Genomic DNA, 12,369 nt, shown 5'->3' on the forward strand with positions numbered 1-12,369 from the left:
ACATATGGTCTCTGCCAAAAACAGCATAAAAGGTAAGTTTAATGACTTTAAGAAGTATGACAGAATGTAGTACTTGAAGTATACTGAATGAAATAACTAAAATATATACAGTCTAACTTTGTGACATGAAGAAAACAAAAGGGGCCAATTCCTCTTGTACATACTTATGAAATGGCCTGTGTTGTAAAGTTGTTGGAAAGTGACTGTCTATGATTTTTATTTAAATGCAAATGATCATGGGAAAATTGGAATATATACAGAAGATGCAATAAATTGTGATGATTGAACTTGTAAGTGGGTGCAACTAGCATTCTTTTAAATTATAGGTTCTTAAAATCTTACTTTACAAACATTTAGGAGGAATACAAATATGGGAGACAGCTTTTAAGAGTGTCTGCTCAGGTAAGTACCTCAACTGCCAGCTTTTTCTCACATGGCAGCCTCTGTGTAAAATGTGATCCCATCCTCTGACCATACTGATTGAACCCCATGCTGAGCTCCTTACCCATTCCATGCCATGCCAGATACCTTCCCTGAAATTTCTGTTTGGGGTCAAGAGTGTGAGATGGTCTCTCTGGGGATGGAACCATGATATGTAAACTTAGGAGCTAAACACATACACTGTCATACAAAATACAAAGTAACAAGAAAGAATAAGATGTGTAAGGAGCAAAAAAGAATAGAGATGGAATTTTGCCTGGAAGTCTGGTGGCTTTCAGTGATTACTTCCTATTCTTCCTACGCTCCACTACTTTTGTACTCCTGGGTTCTATAGGAGGTCCTGTATATCTTTATTGATTCTATTTGAAAACAATTTTTTTCACTTAAGTTAGCTGTTACTGAAATTAAAGAGGCCTGAAACACCACCTCCTGTATATACTATACTTTGAGTAGAATAGCAAAACTACTTACTGTAGATTTGGAAATGTTTAGTTGAAATCTCAAAGACATTTGAAGTACTCAGATACATATAAAAAATGATTAATTGAAAAGGATATGTAGGATACTTAGGTCAAGTAAAGTAGTAACAAAGAAATAATATTTCAAATATATGACTATAATTCATGTCATCTAAAATAACAAAGAGAAATAATATAAGCAGAATCCTAAAGCATATATCATGAAAAATGTTGCAGTATATTAGATGATAAAATCCTTAACAGGGGTAGAAGAATCTTCAAATTGTTACAACTACCAACCGTACTGCACATAGATGTGAAATACTAAGATTTCAGAGAATAAGAGATGCCACAATAATTCACTCTGCCGTATTCTCATCAGACCTGTATATGTTTTTATAAGAGTAGTACATACTAATTTTGGAAAATACACATACATTTAAAGGATATAAAATTATGCTTCTTCTATGATCACCTAGATATCTACCTTAGTAACATTTATGTATATGCCCTCTCAAACTTTTTCTTCACTTATACTCTTCTTGCTGTATTTATGTTCAATTATGCTCATCTTTTGTTATATTTTGTAGTAATTGATGAAATCCACAGTGATCATTTCTAAAATTTAATGTATTAAATAAAATGCATGGTTTCTTCCTTAATTAGCTAGAATGAAATCTCTGTGAGGAAAAGGAGTCCCCATTGGTCTTACTGCTTACCCATGCCTACCCCCTAAGTAAATACATTTTGTTAAAATAATATGTGAATAGTCTAATGCAAGGACACACATATGCATAGCACAAAATCAAATTTAGTTTATAATTAGTCATTTTAATAATAAAAATACAGATTCATAGTATTATACGTAAGATTGCAGGTTTGATTGGGTCTTCATGGCACTCACTACAATTGGAACTAATTAACTGTGGGTACATAACTTAATGTTTTTATCTTCAGATAGACTATAAACTTCAAAGGCCGGGCTCATGACCTGATATTACCTGCAGTGCCCGGTGCAAAGACTGGCTCCTAGTGTGGGTTTAATACATCCCTGTTGAATCAATATCTGGTTTATTCATCTAGCCTCATGGTCCTCAAAACTTCTTTTTATTTATTGAATGCTTCATTCAAATTAGACCTGTCATCGAAATGCAGTGGGTGTAAAGCAAGTTAAATAGTGCTGTTCAGCTTCGAGTAGGCTTGGAGGCCTTCGTTCCAGCTTCCTGGCCCTTCTCCTGACCCCCTACTGTGGTTCTTGAGGCACCATCGAGAGCCACTAGGGCTCCTTAGAAAACGCTTTGATGAGCCACTGAACCGGTCTAACCACTTGAATTCCTTTTTGTAACATTCATCTAATGGAGATGTGAGTACCTCCATCACTGGGGAACCCACACTGTTCTGAGGTTTCCTCGTTAGACTGCCTCTAGATTAAGATTTTTAAAATTATACTAAGATGAAACCTTCTCTATAGAACCTTAGAACTACCCTCTGAGACTGACAAGTCTAAATGTTCTTGTATATGTGTCTTTCAAATTTCTGAAGGTCACTATTACAGTCGCTATTTGTTTTGTTTTGTTTTTTTTCCCTCCTCTCCCTTTTTTCCTTCCTTGTTTTTTCTCATACTACTTATATTTTGCTTATGTTGATGATACAACAGAATAGTATACTAAAATAAAAGTATGTTAATATTATTATCATAAGTATCATGTAATAAAAGTGTTACAACTTGCTTTTTTGAGATATTTAAAATGTAACACAAAGTATAAATAATAATATAAAACTATCCATATTCTTACTACTCAAGGAACAATAACTAACAGATTGTCATAATTGCTCCTTTTCTTTTTTTAAAGAAACAAAGTTTACCAATGAAGAAAAAAAATCCTCTTTGGCAACTACCCTCATACCCCACCAGTATTCTGAGTTTGTTTTGCATTCCCTCAAATCAATTTTCATTCCACTACATGTGTACCCATCTATACATCCAGACATAAATAAATCTGTGCTGTCCAGTATGTAGCCACTGATTTAAATTTATTAAAATAAAATGTAAAAAGTCAGTTCCTCCATTGCACTAACCATATATATATATTTTTTTTGATAAATAGTTTACCAAGTGAACCAAAAGACTTAATTTTTGAAAGCAGATAACACCAAAGTACTATGTAGTATCCATATTCATTGCAAAAATAGTGGAATTTTCAAAACATCAAATGAATAAGCCAAATCAATGGTTACAACTATAAGTGTCAGCCAATATATGATTTTTGTTCTAGGTTTTGTTCATAATATTATTCACATGCATTCCCTGTGCCTATTTAGTATCAAATGGAGATTCTTGAAGGTCAAATGCAGCTTACCTTGATTTTGAAGATGACATAGCAGCTAACTGAAAACTCTGACTTGCTGATTGAGTTCTAGAAATCATGTCTTCTGATGTTCTACAACAAATTGTATTTTTGAAAAATAAAATCAGAAAGTAGATTCGTTTGAAACAGTCAGGTCCCATAGCTTTCCAGCACCATGGTAACAGGATGTGCTCAAACTGTGCTTTCCTTTGTCTTTCTAAACATACCACTGGGAACCCAAAAGGAGGTCTCACTTTAAGAGTTCCATTATAGAGATTTTTAAGAACCACGCTAAATCCACATAGAGGCAGTGGGTAAGATTATCCATTACTTTTTCTGTTAAGAACAACAACAAAAAGAGATTGCACTGGCAAATGGGAAAATGATAGCAGTTGGACAGTTAAGAAAAATGGTTCTATAAATGTCTCCTTTCAAAATTATGTTCAAAGGTGTTTAAGACCAAAAGGAGGTTATACAAATGGTTAATACAAACAATTCCTCTATATAAAAAAAAAAAAGTTATTCATGTAAAGTGGCTGAGGATCTGGAAAAAGAGCTGAGGGAAGGCAGATCCATGATAAGATCCAGCTCTACACTTACATCTAACATGCATTTATGACCTCATACATGTGTGTCTGTAGGTGTGAATAGCTCCTCCTTGTACTTAAAAAAGGAATTAAGAAATTAAAGTGAATGTGTGTGCTAATAAAAAGCACACAGTTACAGACTCTGACAGCCAAGGCTTTAGTTTAAAACCCAAGATTTTTGTCAACAGAAGTGGGAACAGATGAACATTATGGCAGGCACTAAAAGTTGGGCCCATCATATTCGGGCCAGAACAGTCTCAAAACTAAGGCAATCGTGACTTTTCAGTTTGAGACTGCCCCCAGAAAGCCCACGGAAGCAAGCAAGAAGCCGGCCAAATTACCAGAAGATACTCAGATGGGGCAATGGTCACGGTAGGTGGGAAGCCCTTGAACCAACACTCAAGGTGATTGTCTTTACATGTCTTGGGCATAACTCCAAGTAGCAATCTCTGGGGTTTTAGAGGTGTTTTGCTTGTGATATTTTTGCCCCAAAAGGAAGACATGAAGGTGAAGTTCCTGGAGAGATGAGGCCCTGAAGGTGGAAGCCCCATCCTTGGGGGTGGAACTGGGTAAGGGTTGGAGAGCACTTCCTGCAGCACATGACTCCCTCCAGGTCTGGCCGAGTTCTACATAAATGCCTGTAGTAGGTGTCTAGAAGAGCTTTGCATTGGGGACAGTCGTGGTTCACAAGGGCGTCCACACATAAAGGGATGAAGCAGCAGCCAGCTATGCACCCCAGCAGGCACAGGCCCCCGCAAGACAGGTGAGGGTGCTGGCGTGATAGGATAGCTGAGTCCCAATCATCTTGTTGGAGGAAGGACAAACATCCGGACTGGACGGTTGAAAAAGGAGCGTGGCTACTGCACTTAGTCTGCACAGCAGTGGCACTGGGGACAGGCAGTGGCTGGGTGTAGTAGAATTTATGCCCTTCCCATCTGGGCTCTTCACCAGCCCCACGGTCGGCTCTGTGCAGGAGGCACAGTGAAGTAACTGTTGCTGGCTGGCACCGAGAAAGGCCCAGAGGGCTGCCTGGTATGGTAAGATTCTGCAACAGACATTTTACTGCTTCCAGTACTGCCCCTCCACACTAGCCTTATTCCAAGTGCACAAGTAGCCACATGTGGTGAATGGCTCCTATTCCTGTATTGGTCAGTGGAGATCTAGAACATTTCCATCATTGCAGAGACCTCTGTTGGTATATATATTTTAGTATGTGCTTTTACAATTTCACATAATGTAATACTCTGTTTATGTTTATAAAGCTGCTAAACTGCTTTTATTTTTTTAACTTGGGATTATGTTGTTGAGATCTACCCAATTTACATAGAGGTCTAGGGCATTTCTTTAAACTGGCATAGAGGATTTTATTTTATAAATATATCACTGTTTTTAAACCCATTTGTCTTCAACTGAACATTGGCATTTTCATTCTTCTACTTAAAATTTTTAAATGTTTCTATTTATTTCTGAGAGAGAGAGAGAAAGAGACAGCATGAGTAGGGGAGGGTCAGAGAAAGAGGGAGATGCAGAATCTGAAGCAGGCTCCAGGCTCTGAGCTAGCTGTCAGCACAAAGCCCGATGCGGGCCTGGAACCCATGAACCGTGAGATCATGACCTGAGCCAAAGTCAGACGGTTAACTGACTGCGTCACTCAGGCGCCCTTCATTCTTCTATTTTAAAGCAATGTGTCAATGAATATCTTTCTCTGGAATAAGTGAAATATTTTTCTCTAAAAGTGAAAATGTGCAGCCATCAGGTATGCACATTTTTCAGTTTTGCTAGATATTGCCAATATATTCTCTGAAGTGGTTGTATAAACTTTACTCTTAGGAGGAGTGTATTAAAGAATAAATTTCCTGGGGTGCCTGGGTGGCTCAGTCGGTTAACCGTCTGACTTTGGCTCAGGTCATGATCTCATGGTTCATAGGTTTGAGCCCTGCATCAGGCTTGGTGCTGACAGCTAACTCAGAGCCTGGAGGCTGTTTCAGATTCTGTGTCTCCCTCTCTCTCTCTGCTCCTTCCCCACTTGCACACTGTCTCTCTGTGTCTCAAAAATAAATTAAAAAAAACTATAAAAAAAATCAATTTCCCTATATTTTGTCAACATTTGCTATTCTTTACTAGTTTTGTTACTGGGTCAGATGAAAGTGGAATTTTATTGATAGCCCATTGCTTTAATCACTATGTTGTATACCTGAAACTAATATTGTATGTCAACTACACTTCAATAAAATAAAAAAATATTTGTGGTTATTGATATGGTTAAATTTTTCACATATTTATTGATAACTTAGATTTTATTTTTGCATATTGCTTATATACTTTGCCTATTTTTCTAATGGGATTTTACCTTTTTCTTTTTGTTTTTATTAACTATTTTTAAAAATTTTTATGACTTACAGTAATTCATCGTTAAAACTTGTTTCTTACTCTACATACGTATCTGATTAATGTATCTTAGATACATTGTGATCTACTTCAATTTTTTGGTAATGTGTACATGGTACCCACTATAACTTATTTAAATATTCCTTCATTGATGATCATTTTAGTTACCTTTGGAGTTTTGTTATTACAAACAATACTGGTACCTTATTGGCTACTATAGCCATTAATTGTGCTCATTGAATATTTATGGCTCTCCACCGTCTGGCACTTGGTGATTGACTTTCTGTTGTCATATGTCCAGTCCTGGCAGAGCATTAATTTCCAATGTGAGACACTCAAGATCCCTTTATCCTCTAATACTTTGATCAGCAATGTTGCTTGTTAATGCTGTCAAGCTTATGGAGCGAGGGGAGCCTTGGTGGCTCAGTCCGCTGAGGTACCAACTTCTGTTCAGGCCATGGTATCATGGTTCTGTGGGTCTGAAATGTGCATTGGGCTCTCTGCTGTCAGGATGGAGTCTGCTTCAGATCCTCTGCCACCCCCCCCGCCCCCCCATTTTCCCCACTCAGCATGTCTCTCTCTCTCAAAAATAAACATTTTTTTTTAAAGGATTCTGGAGTGTGGATGAGCATTATGATCAGAAGCCTTCCTCCTCACTCTCCAAACACCCACTTTGGGCATAAAATTTTCTTTTTCTTAAATAAACACTTCTAATTAAAAGCCACAAATATTTTATGGTTGACTTCATTTGTTCTGATGGCCACACTCTATTGCTTGTATTTACTAGTATTTGCTACTTAAGAAACTTTAAAAAAAAAGGGGGGGGGAATTCATCTGGCATGATTCAGAATCAGAAAATTCCAGAAATTAAGTTCTAGAGGTCAGCTATTTTACTCTTCCTCCTAAAAATTCATCTCCTAAATCGTGTGTTCTAGAATAATGACTAATGGGTTAACAGCAAATTCCCTTGTCTTTAGTTTGTGGAATCCCAGTCCTTTTACCTATTCATCAGTTCGTGGACATTTTGGATTGTTTTCAAATGTCACTGGCTATAATGAATGATGCTAAGAACATCAAGTACAAGGTTTTGTGTGGACATAGTTTTCATAACTCTTGGATATGTATACCTAGGAGTAGAATTGAAGACTCATATGGTAACTCTATGTTTAACTTCTTGAAAAACTGCCAGTTTTCCAAAATGGTTGCACAGTTTTACATTCCTACCAACAATGTGTAAAGATTCCAATTTTCTCCACATCCTAATCAACACTTGTTACCGTCCATCTTTTCAACTACAGCCATTCTAGTGGGTGTGAAGTATCTCACTGTGGGTTTTTTTTTAAAGTTTATTTTTAAGAGAGAGAGAGAGACAGAGAGAGAGAGAGAGCAAGCGAGCAGGGGAGGGGCAGAAAGAGAGGGAAAGACAATCACAAGCAGCCTCCACACTTAGAGCACAGAGCCCTACTCTGGGCTCCATCTCACGAGTGGTAAGATCACTACCTCCTGCTGAAATCAAGCGTGGAGCATTTAACCAACTGAACCACTCTGGCACATCCCCCCCACCCTTTAAAAACCGCTTATTTATTTATTTAGAGAGATAAAGTGTAAGAGAGACCACAGGGGAGGGGCAGAGAGGGGAGAGAGAGAATCCCAAGCAGGCTTCCCACTATCAGCGCAGAGCCTGTTACAAAGTTTAAACTTCACTATGTGTGAGATCATGACCACATGACCAGAGCCAAAATCAAGACACAATCGAATAAGATCACCCCAAGGATGATCTGCTTTTAAAGAGAAGTGGAAATTGTCCCCCCAAATCTTTGTAGACTTTTGCTGTAATATTCATATGAAACCAAGTCAGGCAGGTGCTGTTTGTTATTTTTAGTGCCTCCCTGAAAGCATGTATTTTACTAATTTTTTAAATTCAATACATTACTGTCATTGTTTTTGGTGCTAATATTGTCCCCAATTTTTCCAGCGGTTATCCTCAACTCATTCTTTAAAATATGTCTTAAAGTAAGGGAATACAGGGTTTCGTAGAGCATATTCTTAAAATTATTGTAAGTGCTTTGCAATGGTAAATTCTTACACTACACCATGAAAACGAAGGTGGAAGGATTCACATTTACCCAGCGAGGAATTCTGATACTAGGGCAGCATTATCATTTTCATAGTTAACAAGTTAAACTAATTACAAAATGTAAATAATTGGTTAAGAGTACATTCTATTTAACAACCAATGAAAAATATTAGCAATTTGAATCATGTATTTACCTTCAGAATAGTAAATCTTTTCCTGACTCCTGGATATGATAACTGGCGCCAATAAATTGAAATATACTTGTAGCCAAGTGCATGGCCTAAACACCCTATGCTACTGCAAACTAGAGGGAATAGGATGAAATTATTTCTGAATCTAAATACTTGGAAATACGTTTCATTAAGTTAGTTTCTAAGCAATGGTCTTGAAAACTGATTTCAATAGAATTAGAATTAAGCAAGGCATCGCGATTTTAAAAGTAGGAGTTGGGAATCCCACAGTACCCCAATTGAATGGAGAAAAATTTAAGTTTTAGCTCCGCCCACAGCAATTATTTCCTTCCTTCTGTAACCGTCAATTTCCTCCCCCGTCCCAGGAGCTTCTCTGTCCAGTTCCGCTGTCTCAGCTGCAAGCCTGTGTTTGCGATGACGGTTTCATAGGAGGCAGCCGCGGTGATAGGGCGTAAGTTCTCGGTTTCTCCCCGTGACTGGACAGTTGGGGCTGGAACCACACAGAAGCCTCTTTATCTCCAGCAGTCACAGAGGTGGAAAACCATAGAGGGCGGAGCAAACTTATAGGGAGCGTCTCCCCCGCCCGCGGCGTCTTCCACCTGCTCCTCCCTGATTGGCGGTCGTAAGTCTCAGCCGTCCAATCGTGCTGGANGCCGCGCATGCTCACTCGGGGACCCGCCCCTGCGCTTCATCCCTCGCGAAAGCCGGAGAAGCACCTCGGCGAAGGGGCCCGGGGGAGCCCGGCCTGGCTGTCCGCAGGCTAACGTCACAGGGCTGCGCTGGGACTCTGGACGGGTCCAGTGGCAGAGCGACCGGGAAAACAAGCACCGACACAACTTCCCGATCTACCCGTGTCCCTTAAGTGGAGGTTTTCCTGGGTTGACCCTTTGCATTTGTGGTACAACCTCTACAAACTGACTTGCCTTGTGGGGACTCGAAAAAAATGCGACTTCATTCTTTTCTTTGGGTCGGAGCAGATCCAAAAGCAGAGTGAATGGAGCAAGTCTATTAAAAAAAAAAAAGTAAACTTTTCCCCTGTGCAGGGTGACTGGGGACACCTTTGAATTTTACCAACTCGAAACTGGAAACACTTTCTTGCCACCGACCCACCTGTCAACTCTAGCATATCCGAGTTTCTGTGGAGCGGCCGCCTACTGGAAATGCTGACGTTACTTTATGTTCTAGAAAAAACACGTCCCCATTAGTTTCCAAGCTGTACAACTCAGAAAAGTGACCCAAAACAAAAAATAACCAGCTTTTGGTGGAGNGGTCGACCGCGAGCAGAGCCCGTGCTGCTGCCGGGGCCGCCGCCGCTTTCCCCTCCCTTCAGGGTAGTGTGCCGACCGGCGTGAAGCCGCCCTCCGTGGCACACTCACAACTTCTGAAGCTAGGAGTGACCTCATTGTCAACTCGTGTGGGTGCTCCGTAGAACTTTTCTGGAAGCGATGGCGGTGTTGTGATTTTTGAACACGTTTCGCGTCAAGATTTTAGAATCCGAGAGCAACCAAAAATTAACGCGAAATTAAGCGGTTTCTGGAACTGAGGTCGTTACATTGTTAACATTCAGTTTAATTCCGTCACGCGTTTGCAGGCCTTCATAGGCACCGTCGGAGAGGAGGGGTGGGCCGGAGGACGAAAAGGATTTGCCCCTGCCCTCTGCAAGTTCACTGTCGTAGGGAAAAGAGCAGAGAGGGAGGCGTTAAAAGAGCAAACACGGAAGCGGTGGCGAAGTGCACAGAGGGGCAGACAGATGTGCTGTGCAACGGGCCGGGAAGGGGAGTTCATTTCCTAGAGAAGTGGGTTTGGAAGGACGGCGAGGAAAGGGGCTTTCTAGGCAGAGCCACTGGAGATGCCACACAGAAGCAGGAGAGCGCTTCCGGGGTTGCAGAACTGACCCTAGATCCTCGTGGTTCGTGGAAGTAGGACGGTGTCCAGTGGGCAGTAAGACCGGAGAGGCTGGGCCAGGTTTCACACCTGTGTTTTGAAGAAGGGGGCTCCTTCCCGGCTGTTCAGGTTAGAAGACTAGCGCAGAACTGTTAAGTGACGCAACATAGCAAGGAAGGACATAGCTAGAAAGTTGTGGAGTCGAAAGGTGACACAGCGGGGCTGGTAGTTCCCACTGTTAACGCCATGTTCCTATAGTTTTCCCATAGAACACCGTTAGCGTAACAGACTGTGGCGTTAAAAACTAACCTTACTCGGTTTTATTTTGGTTCTGGAATTTGTACCGTCAGTGTCTTTACTTCGAAGGAGGTATTGAATAATTTTGGATCACTCTTCTTTTTCTTTTTATTATTATTATTTTAATATTTTTATTTATTTTTAGGAGAGAGAGAGACAGCGTGAGCAGGGGAGGGTCAGAGAGAGAGGGAGTCACAGACTGAAACAGACTCCAGGCTCTGAGCTGGCAGTCAGCACAGAGCCCGACGCGGGGCTCGAACCCACTAACCGCGAGATCATGACCCGAGCGAAAGTCGGACGCTTAACCGACTAAGCCACTCAGGCGCCCCTTATTATTATTATTTTTAATCCTTGGTTCTGAGAGAGAGCAAGCACAAGCAGAGCAGGGGCAGCGAGAGGGAGAGAGAGAATCCCAAGCAGGCTCTGCGCTGTCAGCACTGGGTGGGTTTGGGGCTCAATCCCAGGAACCATGATCTGGGGTGAAGTTGGATGCTTCCCTGACCGAGCCTCGCAGGTGCCTCCTTGGGTCACTCTTCTATTTCAGTTTTTCTCTGTGCTTCCTTAGATTGAGCCTTACATAGTTCTTCAGCCTAGTTATATAAGTTCATTTACAAACTTGGTCTTAATATGTCTAAGGTGCCCTCACCTCCTTTAGAAAGGCTAGTCTTATATTTTGGTTCCAAACACTTCCTAAATTGTTCTTTTTTGGTTTTGGACTGTAACTCTTTAAGGACGGGGAACTGTAACTGGTTTTTCTGTGTATTTGTAGTGCCAGGGAGCCACTAGAGTGTAGGTTTTCAGTAAAGTCTGGTACAATTGACCTTGGAATGGCCTTGCCAGTCAGAATTCAGACCCTGCCAGTCAGACTGCTAGCAGGGGTTTCTGTCCAAGTTTAGATAGAATGCCTCCCTTGGTTGTTATTTTGTTATTAAGCTATTGCAATGTTATAACATTTGTTACTTTATATTGCAAATTATTTAACATGTTTCTTTTTCCACCAGACTTGTTGCTTTTGTATGGCAGTGACTAATAAAGGCAATAGTAAGCTATGGGTCTAATAAGACTGTTTTCCCAGGAGTTTGGGAGTTATATGTAATTCCTAATGGGTCTTGAATGGGTTAGATTTGTGCCAAAGAAAACAAATGAATCACCTAGGCGTTCAGGTGGTCTGTATAGATCTTACATTTAAGTTCAAACTTAACTATGTTAAAATATAGAATCTCAAAAGTTCAGGCAGAGAAGAGCACTGGAAGGAGACTTTATGACCAAAGAGTACCTTTGACCGACTCATACCAGTTGTGATATTCTGAATTTCCTCTAACTCTTGAGATTCTCTGTTATTATCACTGACAAAACCATTTTTCTTAGCCCTTAGTGTTTTCACTTAATGATTTGTAGGACCTAAAAAGAAGTAGATGCTAACCTAAACTATTATTAAATCCTTTCTTTTATCTTCACCTAAAACAATAGGTTAAGGTAATATTTTATGATAAAAAAAAAAGCTTAGGTTTCTAGCCTGTTATTTCAGTTGGTTATTTTCTGAGTACTCCCCCCTTTTAAGTCTTTAATTTTCATTAGAACGCTCATAAAATCAATACTTTAAAGTATAACTAAAAAAAAAATATATAAATCCAACCACCCTGGCAGACTTTACAATAATTTTTTCCTTAGTGACGAGTAGCATCGAAAACATCGGGT

The 12,369-nt window shown here is 40.1% G+C and overlaps 1 protein-coding gene and 1 long non-coding RNA gene across 4 annotated transcripts in view; one reads left to right on the forward strand and one right to left on the reverse strand.

Annotated features, from left to right (window-relative positions):
* LOC144222041 (uncharacterized) overlaps positions 1-9,135 on the reverse strand; it is a 67,158-nt gene extending 58,023 nt beyond the window's left edge. For both annotated transcript variants that reach the window (XR_013332269.1, XR_013332268.1), the window contains exons 1-2: positions 8,494-9,135; positions 3,260-3,340 (exon numbers count right to left, since the gene is read on the reverse strand). This is a non-coding gene — a long non-coding RNA (uncharacterized LOC144222041). The remainder of the gene's footprint in view (positions 1-3,259; positions 3,341-8,493) is intronic.
* Positions 9,136-10,454: 1,319 nt separating this feature from the next.
* TDRD3 (tudor domain containing 3) overlaps positions 10,455-12,369 on the forward strand; it is a 160,534-nt gene continuing 158,619 nt past the window's right edge. Inside the window, exon 1 of one of the 2 annotated variants that reach the window (XM_077752472.1) lies at positions 10,455-10,503. The gene's annotated coding sequence lies outside the window, so the exon portion shown is untranslated. The remainder of the gene's footprint in view (positions 10,504-12,369) is intronic. The other variant, XM_077752480.1, reaches the window with a different exon arrangement.

Source organism: Crocuta crocuta, unplaced genomic scaffold, assembly GCF_008692635.1.
Source record: "Crocuta crocuta isolate KB4526 unplaced genomic scaffold, BGI_CrCroc_1.0 scaffold376, whole genome shotgun sequence".
NCBI classification, from domain to species: Eukaryota; Metazoa; Chordata; class Mammalia; order Carnivora; family Hyaenidae; genus Crocuta; species Crocuta crocuta.